This window comes from Populus trichocarpa, chromosome 13 (assembly GCF_000002775.5).
Source record: "Populus trichocarpa isolate Nisqually-1 chromosome 13, P.trichocarpa_v4.1, whole genome shotgun sequence".
NCBI classification, from domain to species: Eukaryota; Viridiplantae; Streptophyta; class Magnoliopsida; order Malpighiales; family Salicaceae; genus Populus; species Populus trichocarpa.
The window spans coordinates 3,175,014-3,183,521 of record NC_037297.2 but is presented as its reverse complement, the minus strand read 5'-3'; positions in this window follow the sequence as shown (position 1 = coordinate 3,183,521).

Here is an 8,508-nt window from a genome sequence, read left to right as displayed (position 1 = left end):
TATAAAAACTAAATAAAAGAAAATAATAAGGGAAAAAATTGAAAAAAAATAACAATAAAAAAAATGAGGACCATATAAGATTAAAAAATTAAATGAAATAAAATGTTAAGGGATGAAATTGAAAAAAATAATCAAGAAAATGATAAAAAATAAAAAAATAACAATTAAAAGAATAAGGACCAAATCAAATATAAAAATTCAATACCACCAGAAGACTCGCACACGTCACCAGAGAGCACATAATAAAGACATTTATTTTTTTAATTATATTTATATTTGGTAAAAGATTAAATTTCCCCCATTTAGATTGTTTATAACTAAAAAATCATGAGGAAAAGATAAAATAATCTGTGAACCAAATTTTTATTTTTGTTATTAAAAGCAATATAGTTATTCTACTGTGCAATTAAAGCATTAAAAAATTAAAAAGCTCCTGAACAACTAATTTTTTTTTTAAGTATTTAAATTATTTTACTATACATCTATGTGAAATGATTTATTTCTCATCAATTAGTATTATGCAAAAGAGCTAATTAAACGGTTTTATTTAAAAATAATAAAATAATCATTTTACTGTTACAAATATTTTTTTAATTAATAGTTACATTTTTTTAATGCACAGAAATCACTAATCACTTTTAGTATTTATTTATTAATAATAAAGCTTGTTATGGGCAAACCGTTCCACTTTAACCGGGCTAAGAATTGACGAGTAGTTCGTCGTAGGCTTTTTTCCTGTGATGACTGCTTTAATCTGCAAGGATTTCAATTCCTATATGGTAGAAATTGTTTTTTCATGATTGGCTGTTAAAACGAATATTTATGATACTTGCAAGGATGCAAATAAATTATAACCTTGTATTTTACAAATTAAGCAATAAATATTGTATTTGAGATAACAATTAGAGTTTTTTGAACTCAACAACGCTGTGATTAATTTGTAGAAGTATCAACTATTTTAGAATTGTGCCAATGATATGGATAATTAAGAAATTAAGTCATATATCTATTTTTATTTTTATAAAGAAATTGTTAAGAATCTTGGTATCGATTAAAAAATTAATGAATTTTTATATGATAAAATAATATCGAGTATAAATTCAAAGCTTTGAAGTCAACTCGTCAACAGTAGTGATGAATTGGCTAGAGTTTGCACTTTGGCTTGCAAGTTGCCTTCGGCATGCTTGTGTCCATTGCCTGGAAAATTTATAGTTGTATTAACTCTTTTAGTAAAAAACAAACTGGAATTTTTGTTTAATTTTTTCCCCTTCCAAGTGTTAGAATTAACCAATTAGATAATTTTACAACATTATTTCTTACTACTAAGGTCTTGTAAGAGTGACATCGGCTCACCCCTTGCTGAAGGAGACTGACATTTCTCGATTGTCTCGTGATCCATTGTACCGGAACATGCTGTAAGAACTGTCCCTCCCCTTGAGGTTTTATCTGGAGAAGTAGTAACTAGATCTAATAGTGGAGTCCATAGCCAGGATCAGCAGCCAAGAGGAGGCAGGAGTGATCAATAACAACAATAAGAAGATACAGAGTCAACGGGGCAATGCATATGAAAATTTTAACGGCAGGACTGACAATACAATGACATCGGTGGTGGTGGTGAAAATTTACGGCTCACATTCCTGGGAGGAGTGCCATAATGATGAAGTGGGTTGGGATTTGGAGAAGATGGTTTCGGTGTCCCGAGTATTCTTTCTAGCTCCGCGTTTACTTCTGCAGAGAAATGCTTAGTGGAAGCAATTTTAACAGTGCCCGACTGACGATCACTATCGAGAGAGAGCATGATTTTGATGCCTGTGCTTAGTTTATATATTTGGAACAGCACAGCAAGAATTATTATAAGAAAAAATCAGAAAGAAAAACTTTCATTCTGATAATAAACTATCGCCACTATAACATATTGATGGCACCCTAGAAATGTTCATGTATATGAGTCGGACTAGAAATTTTGATGGTTTACTTGCAAAATTAATGAAAGAAGAGGATAAAGTACTTTCATACCTTTCAATTTTTTCGCTGTATAATATTTGTCATTTCCTCTCATGTTTTCTGGTGGGTATGCTACCTTGAGTTTTCGAGGAAGATCCCAGTTCCTACTGGAAGTTGTTTCCAATGCTGCCTGCTGATCAGCCGTATCAGAGGCCTGAACCATGTGCATGGCACTAGTGGAAGGGGATAGTATTACTAGTCCGTGAACTAACATGAACACTATCAAGTTTGAAATTTTGTTCATTTGGGAATTGATATAGAGATCAAAACCTACTCTTTGGACTTATTTATGCAATCTTGGTGTGTGAATCAATAATTTATGTATTAATATGAGCCTAAATACTTAAATTAACCCATTCTTGGTAGTTGAATGGCTGCAAAAATTCAACATTGCAGCCGACACAGAGCGGGAGTTTCCTGGAAAAGATGGTTGAATTTTAGCTCCTCCAGCTTTCCAATTTTTTAACTTTAATGTTACTCTGTTTTTCCAAATATTAAATAGCAAGTTTCTTTTGTCCTTCCACAAATAGCTAGGGAGTTCACTGCCATTAAATAGCTTGGAAACCAGAATCGTTCTTCCTTTTCTCTTACAAGACGATGGCCACAAATCTAAACGTTGACCACAAGGATTATATATCTGAACACAAGCTATTTCTTCTCAGTGGTCCCATTTTGAATCATGATTGAGCTCACCTGGATCCCAATATTCTTGCTGCAAGGCTTCCAGGATAGGTTTGGTAATAAATAGTTCGTTTACCTCCCCGAAATATGTAATTTGTTATTGACAATATTATAATTATTTTTCCTGATTTCAATACTAGAAATAAAAATATATATACCGATTCATGTAATCCCTTCTGGATTTATAATATTTTTTTTATTTTTTTTAATGTATTAATATTAAAAATATTTTTTTTAAATTTTTTTTTTAATATATTTTCAAATAAAAAACAATTCATATTACACTCTCTAAATTCTCAATATTCAAGTCTAGGCCAGCATATAGTTTTGAAACCCGGCACGGCCTGACAGGGCGACCCTGGACCCGACTTACCCGGAGCTGGAATCGAGCAAGGATTAAGAAAAAATATGGAAAGTCAAGCCCGGGGGTTGACCTGACAAAATCCGTTGACTTTTGTTTTTTTATACTAAAACAACGTCTTTTTGATTTTTTAAAAAATTAAAATTGACCCGGGCGATCCAGTGACCTGGTCAAAACCCGGAACCCGAGCCTTGGACAGGGCCTGCCACCTGACCGGGTTTAAAAACTCTGGGCAGCGTTTCTACATACTTTTGTCTTGTGGTAGCCAAAACAAAATTGAAGCTACTAAATTAACCTTTTACAAACATCAACCTAAAATGGATAGAGATTATTGCGTATCTTCTTCTCTTGATGAGATTTCTTTGTTTTAGCATGGCTATTTTCTCTAAGGATTAACATTTGAATTTTGTAACATAATCTGTTTGATAATAACCCTCTGTACAGACGAATCACATGTGTAAGTTCTAGATTTTAATCAGTGAATGTATATCTGCTTCGTTGGCACTCACTCTTCTAAAACATAAATAGATCTTGTTTTGTTTGTTTGATTATCGCTATTACTACCTTAAAAAGAACAAGAAATTGAAACGTGTAATAAAAGGAAAGAGGCATTTGCTTATGATAAATTATTCAAGAAAGGATAGCAAGGAAATTAAACAGCTGAGAATTAATACAGAAACGAAACATTAGGAGATCAAGCCTAGTTGAGAACTAGTAATCACAAGAACCCCTCTAAGAAAATGGAGGAAAGACGATTTAGATCCATCTTAACCTCCCTTTCCACGGCTCATTGTGTTGGGATCAGGAGCTGGATATCCCCCACGTGCGGGAATTGTCCTCTTCTGAAACGCACGTAATCCCGTTCTTGAATGCTCCATTTTATTGACATATCGGACGGCATAGCAAGTTCTTGCACCGGGTCCAAAAGCTCCGAAAAACAGCACAACTGCTAACAATATGTAAGAAAGAACCTGCATTGTTATGTGGCGATGGATGGATAGAGAGTGTGTATGCTGTGAAGAAACCCAGTTGTGTTTGTCTGCTATTTATACAAGGCAGATGAGATGATGGAAGAAGACTTTGAAAGACGTGTTATTTAATTAGGCCAAATTTTCATGGAGTGCAGGTCCTGTTATTGTCAAAAAGAGCGGTGGCTGGAATTAATGCTGAAATTGCTTTCTGAAGTCATCACTTCAACGGCAAGTACAAACTAGTGGAGTTGACTAGGAAGTCGTCAAATTGCTTTTGTACTGGTTTGCCTTTGCCAATTTTTTTTTTTTTTAGTTTAACGGGGATGTTCGGGTCAGGTCCTGAAATTAACAACCATGTAAGCCTCCAGTAACTATCATCTGAACAACCACAGGGCTCGAACCTGAGACCACAGAAGGAGCAAACCTCTTGGTGTCAATTTCTTTATTGATATGTTTGTAGAAATGAATTTAATTACTTGAAAAGTAAGCAAATATAACTGATTAAACATTTAATTCTACCGTTAAAGCTACTGATAGATAAACCTGAAATCGAAAAACCAAACCAAACCAAAATTAATAAAAAAACCAAATTGAAAAAACCCGAATCAAACCGAAACTAAAATCATTAGAAATTATATAAAAAAAACCCAAAAAACAATATAGTTTTTTATTTTTAATATAAAATAACCAAACCAAACCGAAACCGAAACCAAACCAAACTAAACCAAACCGAAACCGAACCGAACCGAACCGAACCAAAACCGGTCGGTTGGCTTTGGTTGTTGTTTTAATAAAATTAATTTAAAAAAAATGACCTAAAAAAAGACTGAGGTTAAATCATGCTAATTTTCAAAACCCGTGACCTGAGTCATAAGACCGAGATTATCACATAAAAGAAAAATACGAAAAAATCATGAAGCAAAATCCTTAATTACCCAAAATTAAAAAAAAATAGAAATCAAAATAATAAGGACCAAATCTAGTATAAAAACTAAATGAAAGAAAATAATGAGGGTCTAAATTGAAAAACAAATAGCAATAAAAAGAATGAGGATCATATTGAATGAAAAAATTAAATGAAATAACATGCTAAGGGATGAAATTGAAAAACAAAATCAGGAAAATGATAAAAAAAAATAGCAATTAAAAGATTGAGGACCAAATCATATATAAAAATTCAATAAAATAAAATGATGAGGGATGAAATTGAAAAAAATTAATTTAAAAAAGCATTAAAAATAAAACAAATGACAATTAAAATAATAAGAGTTAAAATTAATACAAATACAAACTAATAGGATACATTTTATTTTTGGAAGGGATGGTGCAGAATTCAAGGTGATGAGAGAGAAATTAAGAAGGAAAAAAAAGCATCTATTGAAGTTCAACCGCTACTCTATCATGCATGCACACGCGAAAATTGCTCTTTGTACTGGTTTGCCTTTGCCAATTTCTTTGTTGATATGTTTGTAGAAATGAATTTAATTACCTGAAAATTAAGCAAATATAACTGATTACACATTTAATTCTATTAAAATGGATGGCTGAATATAACTTTAATTTAAAATACTCATATAAATAATAAAATAATATTTTTCACAGTTATCTAAGTTTTGATTACACAGTAAATATTATATTATTATCTCACAAACATGAAACCATATTTGAGAAACTGATCTAGAGATCGATCAGTCCCAAATAACAAACAGGCACAAGAAATGTATAAAAACTGTATCCTCCTTTGAGTCTTAATTCTAAATTATGGGTTTGAAAGCACTTTTTTGAATTGAATATTAAGACTTTGAATTGATTTTATCACAATTTTCGTAAATGGAATATTAAGGTTTACACGGCAAGCAAAGAGAGTAAACTGAACGGCGGTAGAAAGCCACCCTGCGTGTGGACTTTGAGCTGAATATGTTTGTGTGTGGACTAGGCATAAATCTTAAATGAAAACATTAAATGAAATAACATGGGATGAAATTAAAAAATAAAATCAAGAAAAATGATAAAAATTAAAAAAAATAGCAATTAAAAAAATAAAGACTAGATTGGATACAAAAATTGAACGAAATAAAATAATGAGTGATGAAATTGAAAAAAATCAATTTAAAAAAACATTAAAAATAAAACAAATAATAATTAGAATAATGAGAGTCCAAATTAATACAAATACAAACTAATAGGATACATTTTATTTTTGGAAGGGTTGGTGCGGAATTCGAGGTGATGAGAGAGAAAAGAGGCAGGAAAAAAAGTCCATTGAAGTTTAACCGCTGCTTTGCTGTGCACAAGCGACTAACCACTAGGAAGAGGACAAAGCGACACTTTCAATGTAATCATGAAAGACGATATTTGATCACCAAGAGACGCGCACACACGACTGACCACTAGGAAGAGGACGGTGCGACACTTCCAATATCATCATGGAAGGTGATGTTTGATCACCAAGAGACGCGCATACACCACCCAGAGAGCGCAAGCATGCACCAACAATATTTGTTTATATTTAATTATATTTATATTTATTAAAAGACTGAATTACCCCTTATTCAAACTAAGAAAACCATGATGAAAGATGAAAAAACCCCTTAACTACAATTTTAATTTGTTTACTTTTAAGGGCAATGTAGTCATTTTATTGTGCAATCAAAGAGTTCAAAGACTAAAAAGCTATTGAACCATAATTATCTTTTTATTTTTATTTTTAAGAGTATTCAAGTTATTTTACCATGCATCTAAAATGTGAAATGACTTATGTGTCCTCAATTCGTATGATAATGACAAATAAACCTTATATGAAAAAGATTGTTTTGCTCTCAATAACTAATTAAATAATTTTATTCGAAAATGATAGAATGATCATTTTATGTTACAAATATTTTTTAATTAATAGTAGCATGTTTTTTAATGTATAGAAACCACTAATCTCTCTCTTTCTTAATATTAAGGCTTGTTATGGGCAACCCGTTCCACTTTAACCAGGCCAAGAATTGACGAGCAGTTTATCGAGGGTTTTTCTTGTGATGGCTGTTTTAGGGTGTGTTTGGAAACGCGGTGCAAACCACGTTCCCTCAAATTTTGGAAAAAAATTATTTAAAATGAATTTTGTTTTTATATTTTCAGATTGTTTTGATGTGCTGATGTCAAAAATAATTTTTAAAAAATAAAAAAAAATTATTTTAATGTATTTCTAAGCGAAAAATATTTTGAACCGTCACCGTTACTGCAATTACAAATACACAATTAATCTGCAAGGATTTCAATTCCTATATGGTAGAAATAATTTTTTTATGATTGGCTGTTAAAAAGAATATTTATAATACTTGCAAGGATGCAAATAAATTATAACCTGATATTTTACAAATTAAGCAATAAAGATTGTATTTGGGATAACAATTAGAGTTTTTTGAACTCAACAACGCTGTGATTAATTTGTAGAAGTATCAACTATTTTAGAATTGTGCCAATGATATGGATAATTAAGAAATTAAGTCATATATCTATTTTTATTTTTATAAGGAAATTGTTAAGAATCTTGGTATCGATTAAAAAATTAATGAATTTTTATATGATAAAATAATATCGAGTATAAATTCAAAATACTTGAGAGAAATAATAAAAAAAAAGTATTTCTGAAGGATGTTTTCAATCTCTTTTATTATATTTCAAATGGATATTTATCATCAATACTCCTCAAATTTCTTCTTCTTCTTTTTTTAAAATAAAACTTCTAGTACTTTTTTATTGAAAAAAATTAGTTATAACATAAATGATTGTATTCGTCTAACTTTTTTAGATCCTCATTCAAATTTCGCCTGTCCTGTAGGATATTGCGGGCATGCTACGGTCATTTAATTTTATGCGTGGAGCTTTGTGCTTATCCTCTGTGTATATTGTACGGATACATGACCAGCTGCAAGACTGAGGATTTAATTAAATTATAATTATTTGACCTACCTATGATAAAACTTGAATCGCAATTGGTGAAGAAAAATGACGCAAGGAATAAGTCTAAATAATACTATTTGGGAATGCAGTTGAGCCTTGTCTTTTAAAATTTTTATTTGTTTTTTTATAAAAAATTAAAATTCGTATTTTTAAGTATTTTATTTTTTATTTTTGATGTATTACTCTTTGTTTTTCTTCCAAATATTACAGTCTCTTTTGTCCTTCCACAAATAGCCTGGGAGTTCACTGCCATTAAATTGCTTGGAAATCTAAACGTGGACCACAAGGATTATATATCTTAATACAAGCTATTTCTTCTCAGTGGTCCCATTTTGAATCATCCCTGTATCCCAATATTCTGGCTGCAAAGCTTATTGCGTATCTTCCCCGAAATATATAATTTGTTATTGACAATATTATAATTATTTTTCCTGATCTCAATACTAGAAATAAAAATATATATACCAATTCATGTTTGATCCCTTCTGGATTTATAATATTTTTTTATTTTTAGTATAAAAAATAATTTTTAAAAAATAA